The 25,025-nt window shown below is 39.2% G+C and overlaps 1 protein-coding gene across 5 annotated transcripts in view; it reads left to right on the plus strand.

Annotated features, from left to right (window-relative positions):
- LOC129166804 (uncharacterized) overlaps positions 1-25,025 on the plus strand; it is a 100,856-nt gene that overhangs the window by 66,129 nt on the left and 9,702 nt on the right. For 2 of the 5 annotated variants that reach the window (XR_011515686.1, XM_070542501.1), the window contains one exon: positions 17,721-17,815. The gene's annotated coding sequence lies outside the window, so the exon portion shown is untranslated. Of the gene's footprint in view, positions 1-17,720; positions 17,816-19,209; positions 19,533-25,025 lie in introns of all 5 variants that reach the window. The other 3 variants (XM_070542504.1, XM_070542502.1, XM_070542503.1) reach the window with 3 other exon arrangements.

Consider the following 25,025-nt stretch of genomic DNA (forward strand, 5'->3'; position numbering starts at 1 on the left):
CCTCTCGAGGAGTTTACACAACTCGTATTGATACCTTTGACCCAGAAATGAAATCTCTGTAACGCTGAGTCCAGTAGCATAAATGAGCCATTGTCCACTCAGTCTGTTCTAAATTCACCTCTCAGGTCACTGCTATGAATGTTTTACACCTTCATTTTAAAAGTAACTTTAATTTACTGAGTAGCTCAAATTACTGAAAAGTGAGCAGAACTGCAGGAGGGCAGTTTATTTTAAATGTTCTCACATGTGCAACCAGTAAAAATAAACTCAATGGGGAAGTAGGAGAGCAGTGAGTGAAATAATGGTGATTCTTAGTTTTAATTTGTGTTTTGTGTGTTTATTTGAGCTACTTTGTAAAAATTTTCAAGTGACTTGTTTTTATTCCGACACGTGTCTTCCAGAAGGTGGAGCAAAGCCATTATAGTTACTATTGTTATCATCTGTGCTGACTTCTGGGGGAATATCACTGTTTCTGTTCCCGTATTAACTCAAAACATGGGAACACATTGGTCGAGGTGCTCAAAACTCACTAATTCACTAAAAGCAGTTTCCCCAATGATTTTACAGGGAGCCTATAAAGGGAACCTAAGCCACGCCCATCTGCTTTTAAAACATGGTCCCCGGTACCAGATCTGCTCAGTCAGTCAGATTGGCTCAGGGTCCTGCACCTGCAAATTCCCTCACAGTAGATGATTGGCTGAATGTAAGACTTACGGAAGTTACGATACCACGTTCGTAAAAGTTGCGTTAGCACGTTGACAATGAGGATTTTGATTGGTCAGAACGAATTTACGGTTGTAGTCTTAGTGATAGTAGTCCTGTAGTCCGAAAAATCAACACTTTTCAAAGAAAATATGTTTGAATTTCCAAAGGAAATGTAAAATAAAAGCAAAGATATCAACTGATAAACGGCAACCCTCAAAAGCTCTTGGTTTTGATTAAATGGAGCAAAATAAAATAAGAACTTTATTGAAAAGACACAAAGCAATATTTTGAATGAATGAATGGATGTATTTACATAACAGCTAAGGAAATATACAGACAAATTCCACATTGATACAAACAGATATGGCTTCGCATGTAAGAACTGTTGTCATATTTAGCAGTCTGATGTTGGTTTTATATAGTTTCACATTCTTTACAAAACTAAGATAATATGGTTTTATTAAAAAATTACAATTATAAAAAAATAACATTTAGGTGGTAACAAACAAGAATTTATTAACAAAACTGCTGATGTCTTTCCAAAACTTAAGTTTGAAAGCCGAGTGGATTTGTCGGAATGTGATGTCATCACCAGGCGCAGGACCCCGAGCAGATCTGGTACCGACACCGGAAATGAGAAAAAATGGACGCAAGTGAACGGGGTTGTAAAAGCTAGTTTATAATCCCGTTTGTTATGTGCCATGGATTTCACAAATGATGTCCGTGAATTTTTAAGATGCATTTTGATGCCAAGAAAACGCTTATTTTCAAACGGTGGCAAAAGCTATTTTAAGTTTTGTGTGAAAAGACGTATAAAACTACGAATGCGTCTCACCTGATGGTCTCACCATATTGACATAATCAAATCAGACATGGAGAAGAAAATGGCTGTGAGTTTAACGAGCTTCACATCTTTCTTCCAGGACAACAGGAGCATTAAACATGGGGAAAACCAAAGCAAACAATCTGGCCATGTGGTAAATAAGTGAGATTCTGCAGTGACATATTATATGCCATTTGTAGTCATTTTATTTAAGAATTTTTACAAGCTAATAACACAAAGTACATGACGAGTCGAAACTCACATAGTTTATTTTCTTTTAAATTGAAGTATATCATATGTATGAATCAGGGCATAAGGCAAGACGGATAGGAAAATAGTTTTTATTGCCCCCGTTCACTTGCATTCATTGTTGTTGTTGTTCCAGGAACCCATGAGCCGACTGGAAGGGGAGGAGATGGGGCTAAAAGAGCTATTTTCTAATCTGCTTTGCCTATGCCCTGGATCGCACATATGTTATTCTTCTATTTAAATGAAAAGTAATGATGGGTGTTTCGACTTCGCCAGTCACGTACTTTGAGATTTATCAGCTTGTAAAAGTTCGTAATTAACGTGACTACAAATCAGACATTGGTACATCGCATATATGACGTCACCACAGAATCTCCTGTCCCCTAGCGTAGCTGCTACTTACCACATAGCCAGATTTATGGTGGTTCCTTCCTCCTGAAGGAAGGCTTTGAAGTTTGCACAACCGACAGCTATTTCCCTCTGTTTTTCTCCGTGTCTGGTTTGATGATGTCACTTTCATGAAGCCCATTTGTAATCCTGGACTTAATTTCACACAAAACTTAGATTTTTAATCTTAAAAATAAGCACTTTCTTGGTATCAAAATGCATCTTTAAAATTCAGACATCATATGTGAAATTCATGCCACAGAACAAGCGGAATTAGTTAAGTCAACTTTATAGTGATCTTTTATATAGTACTTTACAACAGCATGAAAGCTGACCAAAGTGCTTAACAAGCCAAAACAAAGCAAAAAAAAAAAAAAAAAAAAAACAGCAATTTCCCAAAATGCTTAAAATATGTTAAAAGTTCATTGTAAAAGAAATAAAACCATGACATAAAACAGGTAAAAGCTAATAATTTAAACTGACGTAAAAGCTAACAGATGCATTCTCACATTGAATTAAAAGCAACTGAGAACAGATGAGTCATTAGAAGCTATTTAAAACCTGACGGTGAGGAAGTCATCCTAATCTGAGATGGCAGTGCATTTCACAACCTTGGGGCACTACTGAGAAAGCTCTGTACCCCTGAGCTTCCGCTTCGTTCTCGGCACCTCCAGGAAAAGCTGGTCAACTGACCTCAATGACTGAGATGGGGCGTGAGCAACTAAAAGCTCACACAGATACTTTGGGGAAAGGCCATGTACAGCTAAGCCAATAAAAGTACTTTGTACTGAACCCTAAAATCAACAGGCAGCCAGTGCAGCAAAGCTAAAATTGGGGTGATGTTATCCCTCTTCCTCGAACCCATCAATAGCCACATTGCTGCATTTTGCACCATTTGAAGATGGGAGAGGTGAGACTGAGGGAGACCAAGGTACAGTGAGTTACAGTAGTCAAGGCGTGATGTAATAAACAGTGAATCACTGTCTCAAAATCACGAATTGAGAGCAGATGCTTCCCCTTGGCAATCCTCCTTAAATGGTAAAAACTAGCTTTTGTTACAGCACTAATTTGCTTGTCCAAACTGTCAAGCTGGACTCCCAGATTAGTTGCTGCAGGTTTCAGAAATGGGGCCAGTGGACTGAGGTCAGCTGAGCACGGTCCTCTGGACACACTGGGACTAAAAAGACTGACCTCAGTCAGGTATTGGAAAATAACGTTTTTAGCCTCATTGACTTGTATTCATTTTTTTGTTCTTCCGGGGACCCATGGTCCGGAAGTAGCTGGGTGTGATTTAGGCTCCCTATAATAAAAGCTACCAAAGGCAACATAATGATGGCATGATAACTGATCAGGTAAATTATCATTATTTTTACACCACAACACAGTCACATAAATTCCACCAGTTGTTTTGCATTTGGTTATTAAAGATCATCAAATCTATTTAGATGATTTTAAAGGATAAACATGTTTACATTTTCTAATATTTCTGATTCTTTAGTTATCTTCTATGGCTGCCAGGGGCCGTCTGTTCTGAAACATGTGGAACTGAAACGCCTGGTGTGGAAAGCTTTGCTCACAGGACCCACGATAGTAATCTTTTGAGGTGGAGGATAGTGTTGCTCATTCACTTTCTCCACGTAGTTTTTCCGAGCTCTATTCTCGTTTTCACATTGCCAAGAAGGCGAGCTGGTTGTGTTCTTAGTCATGATGAGTAAAGAGCAAACCGCTCAATTTGATCAGTGTGGGGCCACACCAGGGGCACAGATAGGATTTTCAAACTGGGGGGGACAAAGTTCCAATATAACCCTCCCCCAAACACACACACACACACACACACACACACACACACACACACACACACACACACACACACACACACACACACACACACACACACACACACACGTACACATACACAAACTATCGCAAGCGCCTTAACTAGAGCTCAGTCAGTTTGTGTAATTTCATCCAATGGTTTACGTAAAAACGAACACTTTCATATACGTGTTTGAAGCCATTATGCAGTGGAACGCTGGCAACAAAGCTCTACCTGATCAACACTATAAATGATAAATGATCCACACTTGTATAGAGCTCCGGGAGTTGACGTCACTTCTCCCGGCATGCAACAGTTCAAATCGAAACGGCACCATATTGGCAGGTAGAAGCCGGCAGCTGGACTATTTGTTATTGTCAGAAAACTCAATCAAACGGGAAATATGGTAGATTCCTGTTGTGCCCCAGGATGCAGAACAGACGCGGACGACATAAGGAATGAGCCATCTACAGGATTCCCCAAGATCCGGAGCGCCGCAAACGTTGGATCATTATAATAAAACGCGCTAGTGACCGGGCGAAAATGAAGCTGTGGGATCCCGAGAGTAAAGGTTTTTGCGTACGCAGCGACCACTTCATATCAGGTACTTAAACCAACGTTTCCTCAACTGTGTATGGTATTTATTTTAAATGCTTTTATTATGATTCTTAGTGGGCTTCTTAAACTTATTTTGGCGTGGGTTTTTCTGTCTTATTACTCATAGCAGCAAGTAAACATCACGTAAAACGTTGCCTCGTGTGTTCTGCGTGCTGCCGTTTCCGTGTTTTATGATCACAGCAATTAACCGGCTAAGCTGTATTTAATTTTTAAGCAATGGTTGATCAATTGTCAGATCACACATAAAAAGCACTTTGGATTGCTATTATCTGTGTCACCGAGACTACTTACGTGTAAATCTGTTATTTGTCCGTCCATCCATCCATTTTCATCCGCGTATCCGGAGTCGGGTTGCGGTGGCAGTAGCGTGACTTCCCTCTCCCCAGCCGCCGGAGCCAGCTCCTCCGGGTAAATCCCAAGGGGTTCCCCGGCCAGGTCTGGTGTTGTGCCGGTAAGAAGCCCGCTCTGACAGCTTCTGGCGTCGGAGCGGGCAGTAGAGTCGAGAGTCCCAGACCTTCTCCCCAGCTCCTCCGGCCGGGGGAATCCCAAGGCGTTCCTCGGCCAGGTCCGGTGTTGTGCCGGTAAGAAGTCTGCTCCGACAGCTTCTGGCGTTTTTAAAAAGTATCCCAGGGGCACGGTAAGGGTCGGAGATGTTCAGTCTATTTGATTTCTGACTATATAAAACGATTTCTTCTGTTTTAAAGTGTGAAGTAAACTCAGACGAAGTAAAATCCAAGCGGATCCCGTTCGTGTTCATGTTTACATCCGTGTTTGTTTACCTTTTTTGCATGCCAAAATGGCGTCCACTAACTGAGAGTCACGTGGGGTCCGGAGCTCTATAGCGCCTCTCAGAGTAAGGGCTCCAAAGCGCTTTACACTACAGTGTATCATTTATTCATCCATTCACACACATTCACACACTGATGGGGATGAGCTACGATGTAGCCACAGCTGCCCTGGGGTGCACTGACAGATGCGCCAGATGCGCCCCACTATTTAATTCAGTCATTTGTTATTCTCCCAATCAATTACTAACAAAACCTCATGCTTTATGCAACACATTAAATGATTTTCAGCATACCAATCTTTACAGAAAACATAAAAGCCCTAAAAAACTGCACATAAAATATATTTAAAAAACAATATTCACTTATCACTTAGAGCAGTGGTTCCCATCAGCCTGACCAACAGATGTTCCTTCGTATTTTTACATTATTTAGAAATTTTCATTATATTTGAAAAGTTTTAATTTATATATAAATATATAAATCTCTTCTAAAATGTCATATTTAACATTTTTTATGATTATGTGGCACACTTGACTTCCATACCTAACACATTGGCATCTGCCCCTTTTTTTACGGCTTTTTTTTTTACATTGTTGCTACGTCTGTCACGTTTGCGGTGTTTTACCATCATTTCTACATCCATCACGCCCCAGAGAAGGTTAAACCAACATCAAACCCAACGTTTGGAGCTTGTAAACTCCACACACCTCTCGTGCAGCACCAGCTGTCTGATGCTGCAGCAGCGTCAATCTTCCTGGCTGGATGAGTGAATTTCTTCATCAGTCAATATTCTGCTTCATAATCAGAGTCAGTCATTACCAGACAAAGTGATCAGTCAACAAAGACCAGACCTGCCGGCAATTATACGTTTTATCTAATATTTGCGCTCTTCATGTTGCGCACATCTCCTCCTCTCCCCGACTGGGAGCCTCTCAGCGGGAGGCATTTTTCAAACTCTAAAAACTCCCAAACTTTGCTCAGCCTGAAGGTTCCACATCTCCACTATCTTCTGATGTAAAGTAGTAACTTCATGAGGGATCATATTTGTAGATGAGACTTGTTAAAGTCAGCAATGAGGCTTTGGCACTTATAACGAGTAAGTCCCAACACTGACAACAACGTACTGAAACTAGAACCAACATGCAAAAGCAGACAGATCGGCCCCGCCTACTTACACTGTTGGTCTTTTTTAAATACGCAGTAATCATTGCTTGCCTTTTTCACTTCATCCTGCATCCTAGCAGCAACCACTTTGGCACCTCTGGAGTCGTGTTTGTTTACGTCTTGCTGCATTCAGTGTAATTGGAAAAAGGAGCTTCAAGCGCTTAACCTCCGATTTTGTTATCTTTCTGGCCTTAGTTGGGGGGACGGATCGGGGTCGATCTGAATCTGGGGGAAAGATCCCCCCCATCCCCCACCCTAAATGCACGCCTGGGTCACACACCCGGAGCTCCCTCGGGTCACTTGCTGCAGATAGATATCATTTGGTAAAAGTAGTATGTTTTTGTGAAGGGAAAGGCTAGAAATGTGTTTGTGTCGAGGTGTGTGTGTGTGTGAGGCCTATAGTCAGAAAGTGTTTCCTCACCACTTCAGCTCTTTGAGCAGATGGTGGTGTCATTTCCACGTCTCACTCTCAACGGAGCGCCGTTTTTAGGCCACAGCTCTCCTAGGGACGCTTGTTCTGTGTATGAGCAGCCTCCCACATATCCCTGCTCCGTCGACTCAAAACGCAACACAATTTAACCAAGATGTCTCCCACTGCGACCTCTCTCTCTTCTTCTCTTTCTTTGTCATACCTTTTTTTGTTTGTTCCTCTGTTCTCTTGTTTCTGGGTAAGATGCTCCGAGACGCCGAGGAGAAAAGCTGACTTTTCTGTTCGTCTGCTTCAGCGGGAAACCGAACGAAAGAAGAGAACTGCTTTGATCGATGAGGCGTTAAAGCTGACATGATTCAGACTGAAGCTCGCATTTAGAAACAAAAGCTTCTTAGTGAAATGTAAACTACGACTACGTTCTGTAGAATTTATGACTAAACTGTTGTAATAAATATGAATGAAAAATCATCCCATTTGTTGTGGTTGCACCCCCTTTTTTTGTTCATAAAACAAACTTACCCATCTTGTTCACTTTATTTTCTACTTTCACTTTTGTCTTAAAACTATAATTAAAACAAAAATGAAGCAAAATAAATTGTTGCTCTAATTTTAAAACTCATTCCCTGTTAAATATGTAGTTTTATATTTATTAAACGCTAAATAAAAAAGAAACACCCTTATTTATTATTGTATTATTGACCCTTCTTAATGATTTTGACATTATTTACATTTACTCCACATTATTCTCAGTTCTTCATCCTTTTCACCTTCATATTATCAGCATCAGAGAAAAAGGAAAAGGCAGATTTCAGCAGCTCTACCCACCAACGTTTCATCCTCTCTGCTTCCTTTTCACTTTTTGAAACGCGCCTGATCGCATCAAAGCACTGCCTCTGCGTCTTCTCTTCTGCTCTCTGACTAATAAAAGGACGCAGAGTAAAGCAGCTCTGGGTCCCTTTTATATTTTTAGGTGAGACAGTCATGCCGGATTATGTCACGTTTCTCAGGTGCGCTCTGCAGAAAAGTTCGATGGAACGGCCGTCTCCACACACAGCTGTTTGTGTCACATGGAGACGATTTCTGCCTCTGGTGTCGGGGGAAAAATTGTCCATCTTAGTTCTGATTTGACTTGGTGTTCACTGTTTTTTTTTCTCACGCTGAAAAATTACAGTCATAAGCTGCGTACTTATTCTTTTGAGTTAAAGGCCCTTCGACTTTCTATCACCCAGGAGTGAAAGACAAATGAATTGTTGTGCTAGAAATAATGCAGAGTAATTGTGTGAAAAGTGTGGTTTGTTTTTGTTTGGTTTGTGTTTTTCAATAAATAAAACTACCAGTAAAAGTGAAACTGTGAATCAGAATGAGAATAACTTTGATCGATGAGCTTTTAAAGGTGACATATGAACTTCGGAGTGGTGGGTGGCGTGATGTTAAATGTTTGCAAAGGTTTATTCTCAGTTTTAGGCACAATGGCACTTTATAAATGTGTTGCTTTTCAGTGACATTTACCAAAAATGCTCAAAAATGATTATTCATTTTTTAATAATGTTGTGAAGTTTTCCATCTGTCATTTGGATAATTATTATTTTGCTCGCATTTTTCTAATAAAAGAGCATCCATATTTTTAACATTTATCCACACAAAGTTGAATCAAATAAAACAAATATGGGCAGAAACCTTCATAACCTTTATTTGATGTATGTCTACAGTTTCAAATGAAGCTGGACAAACTGATTTGTGAGTTGTAGGCTGTTTGAAATTGGTGTCAGACTTGTTTTCTTCATACAAATAAATCCATAAGTCATTCTGAAACTGTGATGCTTTGGAGTGATAATATTACCAGAGCACCAGGGGAAATTTGCCTTGTGAAATGTTCGGTTCTCTGACAACCCACTCAAGTTTCAGCTGGAAAAAAAAAGTCTTATAACCTTTTCAGCATCAACATATGCAGGCAGAAAAAAAACCCCAAAAAAAAAGCAGAGCGAGGGGAGAAAAAGCACAAAATCAGTGAAGGATCAGATGGTTAAATATTGTCAGGTTGCTGGGTCTGTTCACTAAAAATCGTGTTGTTGGCCTGAAAGGGTTAAATTTTGGAGGACCGCCCACTCACCTGAACACACACTTTGACTCATTAGCTTTCTTTTTTACTACTTCGGATTGAGTTCACTACTTTTTAAAAATCACACACTACTTTACTTTCATGCGTGCCTGCTGAAGACTTTCTTTTTCCTTCCTGACGAGTTTTGCGGTTTCAAACGAACACTCTGAACAATTTAGCTGTTCTTTCTTGTTAGTCATAAAACATCTGAATGTGACTAAATCCCTTCTTTTATATTTCAGTCCTAGGTTTATTTGTGGCTGCTGAATATTTTAGTTGTTGCAGATACAGATAATCAGTTTCTTCTCTCACTCGTCTTTGCTTTTTTCTTAATCATCACAAATTTTACGACTGAAAAATATCCAAAATCTCCTGATTTTTGTTTACATGTCTAAAATAATGAGTCCCCAATTCTATTATTTTGATCTCTTATCCAATTTTCTAATTCAAAATGAGGATTTGAAAATGACATTGAATTTTGCAGAATGCACATTTATCTCAGTGACCCAAAATTAGATAATAAATAAAAAAAATATGTTGACGGTTTCAGAAAGTCAGTTTTGTGTCCGTGGGTGGCATCTCGTCTGCAAATGTTCAGCATTTCACCATGATCTCCCTCTTTGCGTGTGTGTGTGTGTGTGTGTGTGTGTGTGTGTGTGTGTGTGTGTGTGTGTGTGTGTGTGTGTGTGTGTGTGTGTGTTTGTATGCTTTCTCAATACTTATACAATACATTGAGGGAGACGTGTGCTAAATACATCTGAAAATCTTCTAATACATTTTTATTATAGCATGCAAATGCTTTTGTATATGTTCATCTACAGTTTGCACGGCTTTTTGTACTTGTTTGTGAATGACCATGTGTGTATAGGTGTGTGTGTGTGTGTGTGTGTGTTTGGGGGTGGGGGGTTATCAAAAGTCATATGGTTTGTAGTTATATTGCATGTAAAAAATGTGATCCACAAAAGACTTGATATTACTCGGTGTAAACATTTTCCTGTTTTATGTGAATGAACCTGATAATGTTGTAATTACAGCTCTATACAAAAAAAGCACTTTGCATCTAGAATTTAATGCATTTGTGTATTTACTCAAAAACACGCTGGTAACAAAAATAACAGAAGTGAGAGCACGGGGCTTCTTTAAAGGTGCAATTGTAAACGTTGATGGTTCCTTTATAGGTGTGTGTGGCCACATATTTGTTTACACTACATTCGGTATGTACCAGATGTACAGAATCCAGAAGAAGGCAAGCTTACCCTTCTGTGTGTGTGTGTGTGTGTGTGTGTGTGTGTGTGTGTGTGTGTGAACTGTGCACGGCTCTGTGACAGTCTGCAGTGGTGTGGGGTATTGTAATCAAGTGTAGAATTGGGTGTGCAGAACTTCATCAGAGTGTTTGCAGACTTTTATAGTTTTGCCGTTTCACTGCCTGCACGTCTACAGCAGACATAAAAATTTCACCATTATTCCGAATCGTTGCAGGGCGTGAAGGATGAGTGAATATTTACTGATGAGCCCACCTGAATTTTTAAAAGTGTGGATTCAGATTTTGGAGAGAGTTCAAACACACGTGAGCATCTGTAGATGTGCTTTATAGCTTGAGTGTGTGTGTGTGTTGAGCAGCATATTTATTTGCATGCACATAGGTGCGTGAAGAAATGTGTTCCTTCTTCTCTGCTCATCGTCTGTCCCTCCTGACATTTAAACATTCAAATCAGAGACTGTTTATCCATTGTTTGTGACACATGGCAAGATTTCATGCTTTGCTTAATATAATCACCAGCATCACTGCATGCAGAGACTCACTCCACACAGATGTTGGTGCTGAGTTAAAACCCCACATGTGCAGGAGGTCAACTTTTCAGGAACTAAGCTGTTTCCAGCTAAACCACTCTGTTGATTTTTATTTTTATAGTGGAATTTACCTTCTGGTAGCAGTACAATAGTCTCAGACGTGTGGCTTTGAGTCACACATTTTTAGTTTGGGTTTGAGTGAATTTTAGCTGATATTAGTGCCGTCAAGCTCTTTCGTGTTGAGGGAATTGTTTTTAAAAAGTTGCCACAGCTCCACCATCCCATCGTGGTTTTGTTTGGGTTTGACTCCTCTGCAGCAGCGTGGTGTTTGCGGATCAGAGAAGAAGTCACAAATCATTCTCAGGGTTTTTTTTTCTCCGTGTAGTGGGTGTAAAGATGTTTAAGTCAAACATCTTAAAGCCTTACCATATCCTGCCTGAAACGGAGTGCTGTACAAACCACTTAGATGTTGTCAATAATACAGAAATTTGTTTGATTCCTGCATTTGTGGTCATTATTTAGACACATAGAATTTTATTTTAGGGCATTAAAGCCACCTTTAATTGATTTTGGTGTTTTAAAAATTTCCTCTTATGGTTTTGAGTGAAATTTTGATTATTTTTCTTGTAAAGCTCTTAAATTTAAGCATTTTAAAATGACCCTGAACTCAGAGATGTTTAAAATCATATCAGATTTACACGTGGGAAGCTCCTCACACAAGAGCGGAGCTGAAATCCATCTTGAGTGGGCTGTTGGGTCAGTTAGTTCAAGAAAAGTTTCAGTTGTGTTTTTAAACTGCATGTTTTTGCCTTTTCGTACAAAGCCGTCGTGCTTTGTGAGTATAAAAGCAAAAAAGAGAAGTTGTGATGTGTTAATGTGACAAGTCGACATGGAGCAGGGGTAGGGATGGATGGGTGAATCAGCAAAACTGGAAGAAGCTTTTTCTTTGCTGGCTTTTAGTGAGGTTCAGAAGGAACTTTGATTATTTTAGTCTTCACGGTAAAGTCAGAAATGTCTAGTAATGTCAGTGATCGGCTTTTAGATCGAAAGCTAAACAACTTGAGTGTTTTTTTTAAACGGCTGCATATTTCACATAATAGTGTTGAAATTCTGGATTAAAGAAGATTACACCAGCATTTACTTGTTGGCAGTGATAAAAGGTGACTTTTTCCTGGAGGCTTGGTCACACCTTCAGCTCAGTCATGTACACCACGAACGTTATTTTTCCAGGAGTGAACTGGATACAAACCTCGGTTAAACGTAAACATGCTATGGTAGATCGTGACTAGAACTGAAACATATTGATTTTGGATTTTCCCTGTGCTCCGCTGCCTCAGCCTTGCACTGATATTAAACCTCTCACTTCCTTTTTGAGGCCGGTTTGTTTACCAGCCAGCTTGCTATTTTTACAGGAGGCTTCTGCTCACTCAGAGAGTCTGCTTACCGTTGAAAAGGATGTGACGGCTTCAGACACACTCTTGTCTTCTTCACCAATGTTTTTTTTTTATTTTCTTTTTAATGAAGCTGGCATTTTACTGCAAATTACAGCACAGAGCAATTTGTAAAAGTGCACCTTTAGTCAGCTCCAAGAAAAAGAAAATCTGGTGCAAAAACTATTGTTTCAGTAAAACATCAGATGAACATTATTCATTGTAGACAATATCATTATTTTATTTGCTAAAAGCTGAATTACAGTAACATTTTTTGTGGGATTTTTTGTGCACCGTGTAACTATAGTAATAACCTGTTTCTTATCATGGTCCAGAATTATTTTCAAAGCACAGTTTTTCTTTGTAATGTTGTTTCAGTTTACCAGGGTTTGCAGACTTTAGCATTGTTTGTATTTAGCATATTGTTTTCAGGCAGAATATAGATTTCCTGCTGTGTTTTTCTACTTTTTTGTTGTATGACCTGATTTTTTACGCCAAATTGAACACAGTATACGAGTGGACTGAGATTTATCTGCTTTAGTTTACAGAAAAGTTCATTGTGGACTTCAAAACAGCAAGGTAGCTGAAAAGCAGCTGAAATCATCAGCCCTCCGCTACCATGCTCTACAGTTGGTATGTTTTTGGGAGAGCATGCTCTGTTTTGTTATTTAACTTATCAGCCTAAAGGATGTTAGTCTGGAAGTCAGCGTTGCAAACACAAGCTTTGGCATTTTTACGTGTGATACATGGCGTAATACGATTAGTTATTGTTCATCTGAAACAGCATTTTCCTCATTTTAGGACCAGAGAATGGCCAGATGATTTAAAACAACATTCTGTTATTTGAAACTCTGAAAGTGAAACAGTGTGCATTTAAATCATTGGGCTATATACTATACTAATGGAGTTTCATTAGAAAAAGGGCCTTTAAATTATCAATTTGATCCGTCTACTGTGTGATACTCTTGTTGGATTAAAACTCTAATTTGGTTATGAAACTAATATCTTTAATAGATTCATTTAATGTAGAAGAATTAAGTGAATACTGTTGGTGATCTTCAAAAGTTTTTTTTTTTTTTTATCTGTTGCTGCATTTGTGTGTAGGCAGAAAAATATGCTTGAAGTTGAGGAGCCTTTTTCCCCCTGATTCATATGTTGGAATGACTTGGTTTTTACTTGCTGTAAAAAAACAACAACAAACAAAGAAAAAAGGGTCAGGTAGAAGGATTGAACAGAAAATAGAATAAGTCAGAGGACAAAATCCATCAAAAAAAACAACCAAACAAACAAAAAGACTTCTGTAAAACTTTCTGAAAGCTTGAAAACTGTTTCTGAATAATTTAATAAATAAAAAGAATGGTTGTACACAGTGTCCTCTAAGAACTCAGTCCAGTTAAAAACAGACAGCCATTTCATCTAATGACCAGCAGGGGGCGACCCTTAAAACGGGTCATTTGTTGCAAACATCTTTTTAAAACTTGTCTGTTATGATTTAGGTGTTCAGTTAAAAAGATCTTAATGATTTTTATTTTTAAGCATCAGTTTTAGAATTGATCTGACTTCCTGTTTCAAATGAGCTCGATGCTGACGGTCTAACAGCAGAAGTCTACTTTAGACAATCAGTTTTATAAATGAGGGTGCAACAGTGGGTTGGCAAGCAATTGTTACATTATTTATTTATAAAAAGTCATGACCTGTATTCCAAAATGAGCACATAAGTGGAGTGTGTTGATCACAAGGATGTGTTGAGTGGGATCAATTTGCATTACTTGTAGATTTTTAGACTGCAGCATCTAAAAATCCCCCGTTTCTATTTTTAGAACGGAACAGTTGAATTATATTTATGTTAAACAAAACCCTCACTTTTTTATTCAAATATAAAACTAAACAGCCCATGTCATGTTTGTGTTTGTTAGTCTTTTCTCCCAGTATCCCTGAGCCAAATAATAAAAATTTACATAATTCTCTCAAATTATTCAATTCCATTTGTGCTTTATTGCATTTGAGAGCATCTTTGGTTGCTTTCACCTGAATGCAACATTAAAGTCACTGCTGTGACCTTTAACCTTCACCTGCCGATGGAGTTTAGACATTTATTTTCCTTTTCTCTCCATCACCGTTTGACGTCCTTCTTTTCACGTATTAAAAGCGCATAAAAACAGGTTTTACCGGGCAGATGTTTGGCTGTCCTGCTCATATAAAATTTGCTTGCGAAAGGTCAGTGGAGAGACTTTGATGAAGCTGCAGCATAGCAGATTGGTATCGGTGAAGCGACTCGTGTTACATAACAAGGAAGATGAAAAACAGATTGTTGAATCAGATACGGTTTGATCATTCTGTTGTTCATTGTTTCATATTCGGGTTGATTCGGGTTAATTGTTTTTCTCATGTGTTTTAGACCCCAGAAATGGCTAAAAGAAAGTGTTCACTGCATACCAGACCTTATTCGTAATTGTTATTTCATTCAAAAGTGAATTTAATGTTAAGCTAGACATGCTGTTGGTGTGTATTGTAGCGGCTCTGCTGTTAAAATGCCCAGATCATTTCTTTCTGTTTCCTTACAGTCATCATGAGTCACGAGTCCTTCAGCTCTGGGAGATAAATCACCCTCGTTTCACCTGAACTCAACAGCAGCTGTGATTTGGGTTTCACAAATGTCCCAGACCTTCTATTGTTGCATTTTAGAAAAAGCTTTTCATAGAATTAAGGTTGGGACTTTCTCTTAGGGAAAAAAACGTATTTTATGTCAGCGGAAAATCATTTAAGAAGCAGGTGATGTTTATTTCTATGCAGCCAATACATATTATTCATAGATTTCCCATTGTTAATTGTTGTTTGGTATCAGGTCTACTTTCCATACATTTGTAATTAATGAAGAAAGAAACATTAAAGGTGTGGAACACGAAAACCCCATTTTTAATGATTATTTCTGATTATAATCGGTCACTCTTGAGTTTTTCATGCAGGCTGAACATGAAAATAGTCTCCTACACCTGTCTCCTGCATTAGCTTCTGCTAGAAAACAGACGGTGAAACTCTAGGATTAGAACATCCCGGCAGATCTACGTCACACTGCCACCTAGCATTCATGGACTCACCCATCTTGACTTGCGACGAGGAAGGTTGTTGTTGGTTTAGCGTCTCAACTATTAGAAGCTAACTTTTAGCATTAGCACTCCAACACACAGCAGAACGCCTCCAGGATTGTATTATTTGTGGCGATAAAACACAAATGTTGCAAAGCAAACAAGTCAGTGGTAGAGTCATGTTTCTGTTATCTAATCAGAGGCCAGATGACCAAAAATCAGGAAATAAGATTCCAAATCATGCTGTCTGAAGCTAAACTCTGGGTCGTTTCTCAATATGTGTGTTTGTCTGAACTTGTGTACTCGCGTCGTTGTGAAACGTCATCAGCGATGGCCCAAGTACTGTTCCAATCCTAAGTATGTATCATGGAAAGTTCACTCAAAGTTCCCGGATATGTTCTTGCTCCGCCCATTGGGATGCATCAGTCCATCCTTCTGTGGACTTGGGAGAGCAAAGTATCCCACAATGCATTGCATCGCAAACCATTATACTCCGAACGTCAGAGGGAAAAGTTCATAACTGTAGTGTTTTATATTAGAAATACAAATAGAGAAATATAAAGTTGTCTATAATTGTAAATAATTGTGTGTAACCTGTAAAATTTTCCGTGTGTGTTATTTATTAACAGCTAAAAACCCTTTTATTTAAAGCTGCTTTTACCTAAATCTTTTATTTTCTTATTTTCAAATCAAAATTTTAATCTTTTATCCGTCAATGAAATTTTATATTTTCATGACTTTCTTTTTCTGATGTTAATCTGGTTCTGTTTTGAGATCATTTTGATTTTATGATGTTAATCTATTTATGATTTTATGACTTTGTTTTATTTTGTTTTGATCTATGTGAAGCACTTTGTGATTCTATGTCTGTGATGAGTGCTATATAAATAAAATATACTTACTTACTTACTTTTGCTCTTCACAATCCCTCAAAATGCCAATTAGCTAACCCACTATCAAAATAAAAGCAGCATAGCTCTGTTTGATGAGAAAGAAACTTTTGTTGCTGGTATTTTATCAATTTTAATTAAAAAATAGACCAAATATGATACAAATAATATGTTTTTATTGTTACTTAGTTTTTAAGGAACAAAGTAGACCTTTTTTTTAATGTCAGGTCGTAGCAACAAGCAGCGCTTGGTACCATGATGCAACGGAGTACTGTTCTGTTCAAATATGTGTCATGTGTGGACAAACGGACTTTCTGGTGGCCTTCCCAAAAACATACTTGTCAAGTACACAAGAAAGTACTAGCGTCCTTAAATATTGACAAACGCCTTCTGATGTGGCTCACTTTTAGTTCCTGAAAGATGGTGCACTGGAGCTTTGTTTCCCCACAGTAGAACTTACAAGACATTCATTCCTACTAGGCCACTGCAAATGTATTGATTTAATGAGAGATCCACACATAAAAAATTAAAAGAGGGTGTAAAAAGGATTTTAAAGTAAAAGGCATGAGTGCTTTCACCTGCTTCGTCAGTCACACTGTAACAAATATCTTTAGTCAAACCACAGCTCACGGGTTAAAATAAGAACAAATAAAAAAACAATACAACCCAACAACTTCTGAGTGTGGGATGGATTTTTCAGTTACCGGCTCGTGCTTGTGCACATACAGTGCATGTGAAGTGTGGGTGAGAAACGCTCATCTCAAAAAGGAGCACAGTAAACACCTAAAAAAAAAAAAATAAACAAACAAAAAATAAATCTAACACAAAACAAGCTTTCTTGAATTTTGCTCTGTTTACTTTTGTTGTTTGTGGACAGAAATGTTTTCAGCCTCGTCTGAATTAATCAAAATGACAGAAAATATAAAGAGGAGCTTTAATAAATCAGAATTTTCATTGAATATGTTGACACACTCAAAACGAGCGATCTTATTTAACTCTTAAACGAGGTCTAGTCATCCGGCGTCTTTCAGTGGTTACAGTGAGAGACAACGAATCCTTGAGATGAGGACATATCTGCGTCGATAGATAAAATTTACAAGCACGGATGTTTTAGTTTGTTTTTGATCTAAAGCAGCTGTGCAGTGACGCACGTGAAATCTTCTACATGGGAACTTTTAGATGTTTTTCTTTTTAGTAAATGTGCCATCATTTTTGGTCATCCCAAACGGTAGAATGTGAAGGCATGGATGAGTCAGCTTAAAAGAGTCATGTTCTGAAAGAAGTCTTTTATTTGAAGCATTTCTTTAAATTAGTTTAAAATTCCTGAACAATGTTCATTGAAACCCTTTTCTTTCTTGCAGCTAACTGAGTAAAAATAACAAATTGATTGTGTCGCTGTTTTCTCAGAAGATTTTTTTTCTTCTTCTTCTTCTTCCTTTATGCAGGGCTGGGGGACAGGTGGGAGGAGTTTCCACCAGGTTTAGTCATGGATGGAGAAAACACCTCAGTGGAGCCTGTCGGTTCAGGGGTCCACATCTCTGTAAGTTACTGCCTAATCAGACATGCTTCTCTGATAAGTGTCTAAATATTCCTGCTGTTTTAGCGTGTGTGTGTGTGTGTGTGTGTGTGTGTGTTTAGAAGACCATACTATTCTCTGTGTGTTGTTGTGTTAAATCAAATTATTTTATTAGCTTAATGCAAAAACAGAAGCAGTGTTGAGGTACGAGTAACGAAAAATGTGCAGACCTTAACAACCTCACTGGGTTTGTACGGATTTCAGCTGTTTCTGCTTTAATTGTTCAGAGACAAGCTCAACTTTTTTCAAGGAACAAATTCCTCCCATGGACCAAAACCATGACTGTAGGTTTAATTAGCGAATGTGTGACTGGTAGGGACATACTGCCTATACTGATATTGCTGAACCTTCATTTCCAATTATCACATAAACCAATACCGATATTTGCTGTATCCTCCTCTCATAAAAAAGAAAGACAAATACATTTCTGGTTACACTACCTGTCTTCCGCTCCTCCTCCTCCTGCTCGCTGCAGAAACGCGGAGGTAAAGAAAGGGAGCGAAAAAGGAGAAAGGAAGAAAAAACTCTGATTCGGCTCCTCCGAGACAGAGCCGGCTCTGGTCAGTCACTTCAAAGATCCGGCTCTAAGAGCCATTTCGTTCGCGAATGACACATCACTAATTTTGACCTTTTCTGTTGAATATCATTCTGATCTTGAAGCTCTTCAGTTGATCTTTTAGAAACATTATTTAAAAATGTGTAATACGTAAAACAAGAGCCGAAATAGCAGAAAAGAGGCAATAGACAGATGTTAGAGCTGCTGTTTTTATTGGTGGATTGTCTCCTGCTGGTTGACTGACACTGAAGGCAGCTGCAGGAACTCAGACTAATCAGCTGAAAGGAGTCGGTCCATTCATCAAAATCCAAGACATCAATACTCCGTGTGTCACTGCGTCAGCAGAGTAAAAATACAAGTGTCCCCACTGGAACCTGATGTTACTTTGGTGAAATGAGTGAATGTTGGATAAAAGCTGCACACAGACATAATTAAAAACATGCTTAATAATGAATTACATAGAATGGTTAAGCAGTGTGGTAATACACAAGTGTGACTAAGCCAGTGATTAATTCGTTCATCTCTAAAGTCACCAACAGTCACAGCTTTTTCCCCTCTTCTACAAGGATAAGGAAGTTATGTTTAAGCTGGCTAAAAAAATTTACTTCTCCTAGAAAATCTGTCCTCTGCTTATCTACTAATATTATATAAAATGCAAAAATCTTCCCAGTGAGAGTTGGACTCCGCCAAGGCTGCCCTTTGTCACCGATTCTGTTCATAACTTTTATGGACAGGACTTCTAGAAACAGCCAAGGTGTGGAGGGCATCCGTTTTGGTGACCTGAGGTCTCTGCCTTTTGCAGATGATGTGGTCCTGTTGGCTTCATCAGAACGTGATCTTCGGCTTTTGCTGGAGCAGTTTGCAGCCGAGTGTGAAGCAGCTGGGATGAGAATCAGCTCCTCTAAATCTGAGGCCATGTTCTTGATTTGGAAAAGGTTAGAATGCCTTCCCTGGGTCAGGGATGAGGTCCTGCCCCCAAGTGGAGGAGTTTAAGTATCTCAGGGGTCTTGTTCATGAGTGAGGGAAAGCTGGAGCACGAGATCAATATCCATCCATCCATTTTCTTTACCTGCTTATCCACGCAGGGTTGCTGGTGCCAATCTACTGCTGTCTTCAGGCAAACAGGTGGGGTACACCCTGGACAGGTTGCCAGTACATCACAGGGCAACACTAAGACAAACCAAGCACACACACACACACACACACACACACACATACACACACACACATACACACACACACACACACACACACACACACACACACACACACACACACACACACACACACACACACACACACACACACACACACACACACACAAATCTAAGGACAATTTAGCGACCAATCAACCCGACAGTCATATTTTTGGGTTGTGGGAGGAAGCCGGAGTACCCGGAGAGAACCCACGCATGCACAGGCAGAACATGCAAACTCCTTGCAAGGAGACCGCAGGCTGGGATGTGAATGCAGAACCCCCTTGCTGCAAGGTAACAGCGCTAACCACAGCACCACTGTGCAGCCTCATTTCTTCATGTTAGACAAATTGAATAGAAATTGTTTACAGACCCGTGAAGCTGATTTCTCAATGTGACATGATTTAATTAACTGACTCTTATCAGTGTGGGTGCATGAGAACATGTGCTGCTCAAGTGTTTTGTGCCATCCTTAAACACACACACACACACACACACACACACACACACACACACACACACACACACACACACACACATTTGTTTCCATAATTTCAAGGGACATTACATTCATTTACATCTGCTTCCTGGAAAAATATTCGGACTTTACCGCACTTTCCACTATGTCACGTCTCTACCTTAAAATTAAATCATCTTTTCACTGCTTGTTTATCTTTTTGACTTTGAATTAGGGCTGCACGATAGTAGGAAAACCTGCGATATTCGATAACAGTGCTTAATATTGCGATATCGATATTACTCACGATGAATGAACAAATACTAAAGTATGCAGTGTTGATGTCGTCTGGCGTGTGACGTCTGCTCTGGGCTCAAAGCAAGCAAAAACTAATGCATGAATTCCATTACAACATAACATTTTTATTGCTAAAATAAGCAGCTGCACCTGCTACTGTATTAGCAGCAAAACAACAAACTGCATGCATGCAGTTTCTCAGTGACTTTAAAACATCACCTCCACCATAAAACTTTTTCTGATGCTCCAAATACAGAAAAGCATCCCTTACCAGGGTTTTTTGAATAAATTTAAAAAAATCAGAAAATAAGTTTAAATGTTTATTAACAGTTAACATCACTTAAATGCAACAGCAAATTCTCTCATTGCTACTGAGCATTTTCTCCACTTATGTGGTTATGATATAAGGCTGTTGCTGTAATGGGGAAGTGAACTGTGCTGGGCCAAACTAGGAGAAAATTAAGATCTTTTGAGGGAAAGAGAAAAACAATTGTCTACCTTTCAGAAGAGGAACTGGCAAAAAAACTACATGGAAAATATGTGAAAACGATTGTTTTTAACCCCAAATTGAACAAGTTTACCTAGATCTTAAAAAGCAGCTCAGATGATGAAACTGCAACTATGATTCTGATAACAAGCTAACAAATTGAACTAGTTCCTCTTAAGATAACTGGCTAGCAGAGCTTCTGACTGACAGTTTATGTGCAGCAGCAAATCAACTATCCTGATTAACAAGGTTATAAAAGCGCATAAAGGAAAAATCACTTTGATGTGTGGGGGAACTTTTCCAGGCCCTCTTTAGCAGGGTGGGACTGGGAGGAGAGTGCTGTAGCATTTTAGCTGGAAGCTAACCGGAGCCTGGGGCTAACACTAGCGACATGAAGGTGGGTTGGTTCACCGGCACGTGTCGGAGTCAGCCCGGTAAAAATGATTAACGACACCGAGCGGAGTCATGTTCACGTTTGAAAGCAGCGCTGAATCCAGAAAATTCAGCACAAAGTGCGTTCGTTGCTCTGAGCCAGCATAACGAACAAGGGAACAGCGCCGCAAACTCTGTTCGGGTGTTGCTTTCCAAAAGGGTCTATGTAGGGGGCGGGCGTATTACGTGAACGGAACCATCTGATTGGCCGCATATCAGAAGGACTACATTTGATTGGTCAAATAATACTTCCGCGTAAAAAACAGAGATGGTTTACAAAAAGTTGATGTATGACACGGATGGAAATATTTGAACCAAACATTTATCGCTGTTTTTGCCGTGTTTTGCGATGGGCCTATCGCACGTCCTGTTATCGCGATGACGATAATTTTTCGATATATTGTGCAGCCCTACTTTGAATTAAAATAATTTCCCATAATTCTTGTTGTTTAAACACAATTTCATTTTCAGAGGATTGATAAAAGTGTTAAAAAGTCTCCACAGATAGACAAACCGAACTCCAGATGTTCATTTACCCTCTGAAGTGTTTTGTGCAGAAGGTCTTGTGTTTTTACAGCTGTGTTGGTATAAATCATGATTAGATGATTTAATCTTCTGGCTTCCTGGTTCTGGTATTTCAGTCCACTGTGGTATCTTTAGCCTCATCTGAGCCATTTAGAAAGGAAAAAGGAAGATAAGTTCTTTTCATCAAATCTTTTATTCTGACATCTGATAATTAGGAGTGAATCGGGACAAGAAGGTGTCTTGTTCCAAAGGGAATGTATTATTATTTTTACTACTTTTATTATTATATTGGTTAACTTTAGCAGAAATGTTATAAAATTATTTGAAACTAGTCTTTGTTGAATTTAGAGTAAAGTTAGAGTAAATTAGAGTAGAGATCAGATTTGGATTGTGTAGTATAACTGTGCATGAAAAAAATCACAGTGGTTTCACAATAACCAGGGTCATTTTAGTGCATTATCATTTTCTATAGGCAGTTCTTTTTTCATTTAGAACAAGGAACGTTTTCACATAAGAACAAATAGTGTCAATGTTATTATTTTCCTAATCTATGTGTCTGTTAATAAAATAGCTCATGACCTAGTGGACTGATTTTGATTAAACCTAAAAAAAATTCTTAACCCTAACCCAACCAATTAACTTTTAGAGACAACCCAGTTCAAGATGGCCGCATAGTCAACTGACCTTAGAAAAACACTACGTTGGTTACATCTCAGTTTTGGCATATCGCACATCGTGCGTGAAATTACTTTTTAAAAGTTGTGGAACACTGAAAAAGCATTGAATGATTTTTGATTTATTGATTACTTCTGATAATAATCAGTCATTCTGAGTTTTTCATGCCAGCTGAAAATAAAAATAGACTCGCCCGCCTATCTCCTGCATTATCTTCTGATAGGAAATAGACGGTGAGACTCACCCATCTTGACTCGTGATGGGAAGGCTGCTGTTGGTTTAACTTCCAGGAAACCACAGAGAACCTTTATCTGATAGAAGCTAACCATTAGCATTAGCAACTGCACCACACAGCAGAACTCCTCCAGGTTTGAGTAATTTGTGGAGATAAAACGTCAGTGTTGCAGAGCAAGCGGAGTCAGTGGTAGAGTCGCGTTGCTGTTATCTAATCTGAGGCGAGATGCCCAAATATCAGGAAATAAGACTCCAAATTCTACTGTGTTAAATTCTCCTCTGATGTGGCATTCTGCTAGTTCTTGAAACAGGTGCCCCCCCCCCCCCCCCCCCCCCCCAACATTTAAGCAATAATGGAACCAGCTGACATAACTTGGTTAAGTTAATTCAAATATGTAATTTCTTACAGTGTAGGCGAAAGACTTTTGCACTATACTGACCGTTTGTTTTTAGGTCATCCTTATGAAAGTGGGCTGTGAGTCATTCAGCTAAAATGAATCATGTTTGCACTTATAACATTTATTCAATTCCAAAGAAGTCGAGTTGATTATTTGTTAGAAGTCATTGGTACAAAATACTGTTCATCACTTAAAATGATTCAATCAAATTGGATAATTAATTGAGTTGTTAAGTCACATATTTCTTAAAAAGCTACCTTTTGGTTAAAGAAAAGTTGTTTGGAAGAAAACTGTTGTCAGGTTGATGACTTATCTGCCACACTTGTCCTTCATTTTCACCTTTGATCTTCATTCAATATGTACAGACAGTGTTAAGTACCTTTAAGCCTACTTAATGCTGATGCAGGGTTTTCTCCATATCCAAAGTGACAACAAGACAGAATATCTACTGATCCATCAAGCTGGTTCCTTTCCTTTCACCATTAATGGCCAGATTGATTTAGCAGCATAACCCCTGATCTTCTACCTTCAGGCAATTTGTATTAACAGTCACTCTCTGTATATAATTAATGACTGACAGAAAGGAGCTCCGGTTGCACAAATGTGCAACTTTTTCCTGCGGAAACACTCACTGTGATTGGCAAAGCTTGAACATTTAATGTTATTGTTGAGTACATTTGAATCCATGCAGAAATTTAAGATTAGTCATAAATTGATGATGTGTTGTTGTATTATAGGAGGACCTGCTTGAAAACAAGATTTCACATCTCAAGCAGTTTATCATCTTGAAAAATATGTCGAAAAAAATAATAATTTAGGTATATAGCTTCTGTGTGAGCAAGTTAAAGAGACAATGTGAAGTCTGACCATTAATCTTGTTGGTGTTGAAAATGAATTAAAAGATGTCCACATGTTGAAACATATTGGAGGCTTTGAAACATATAACATAAAGATCAGGTCTAAAATACACAGGAGCTGGTCAAAGTCCCTGGGTGATGCCATGTTTCCTTTTATGGGAGCCCGTGAGGATAAAATGCATTTACTGATTCATAACAATAGGTAACAAAACGTTCGCCATTTCCCAGCAAGCATGCCTGTTAGGGCCCCATGTGTCACGCCCTGTCTTGTCTTCTCTTAGGTTTTAGTCGGTGTCTCCGTTAATTGCTCCCACCTGCCTCTTGTTTCCCAATCACCTTAGCTCCCTCTCCTCGTGTATTTAAACCCCTTCTGTTCTGTGTTCCATGTCGTGTCATTGTTTCAGTGTCCAGCGTGCTTCATTAAAGAAACTAATGGTAAAAGTACCTACTTGCTCCCCGCGTTTGGATCCTTATCTGATCACCACCTCGCAGCCCGGCACGCTCGTGACACCATGTGGGATCTCTCTGAGCAAAAATGTGGCCCACGAAGGGTTGCCCACAGTGGAACCCACAGCCACCAAGAAATGTGAAACACTTGGTACCATGTAGGAACCCCGCAGGGCTTGGTCTGTATATGTGGTCCATCACTGATTGCGCCTCGTGATTTTTATCTTGAGAGGAGCTATAGAAAAGATCTTTTCTTCTTCTTCTTCTTCACTGTGGGGCCCTCATGTGCCCTGCATTTCACGGTGGTACCTTGGACTGCACATGTGTTTTTCCCGCTGTGGCCCCCTTCCGTGAGGACCCTCATGTGTCCCGCATTTCATGACCGCACCCTGGCCTGCACAAATAGGCTTCCCGCTATGGCCCCACTGTGGCACCCTCGTGTGCTCTGCATGTCACATTGGTACCCTGGCATGTGTGGGTTTCCCACCATTTACCATTTGATAAAAATAAAAATAATAATGATAAGATTTAGATGATGCTTTTCAAGGTACCTGAAGCACTTTTCATTATTCATGCTGCATTCACATACTGCTGTAGTAATTGTCCAATGCTG

The sequence above is a fragment of the Nothobranchius furzeri genome, chromosome 12 (genome assembly GCF_043380555.1).
Source record: "Nothobranchius furzeri strain GRZ-AD chromosome 12, NfurGRZ-RIMD1, whole genome shotgun sequence".
NCBI lineage: Eukaryota > Metazoa > Chordata > Actinopteri > Cyprinodontiformes > Nothobranchiidae > Nothobranchius > Nothobranchius furzeri.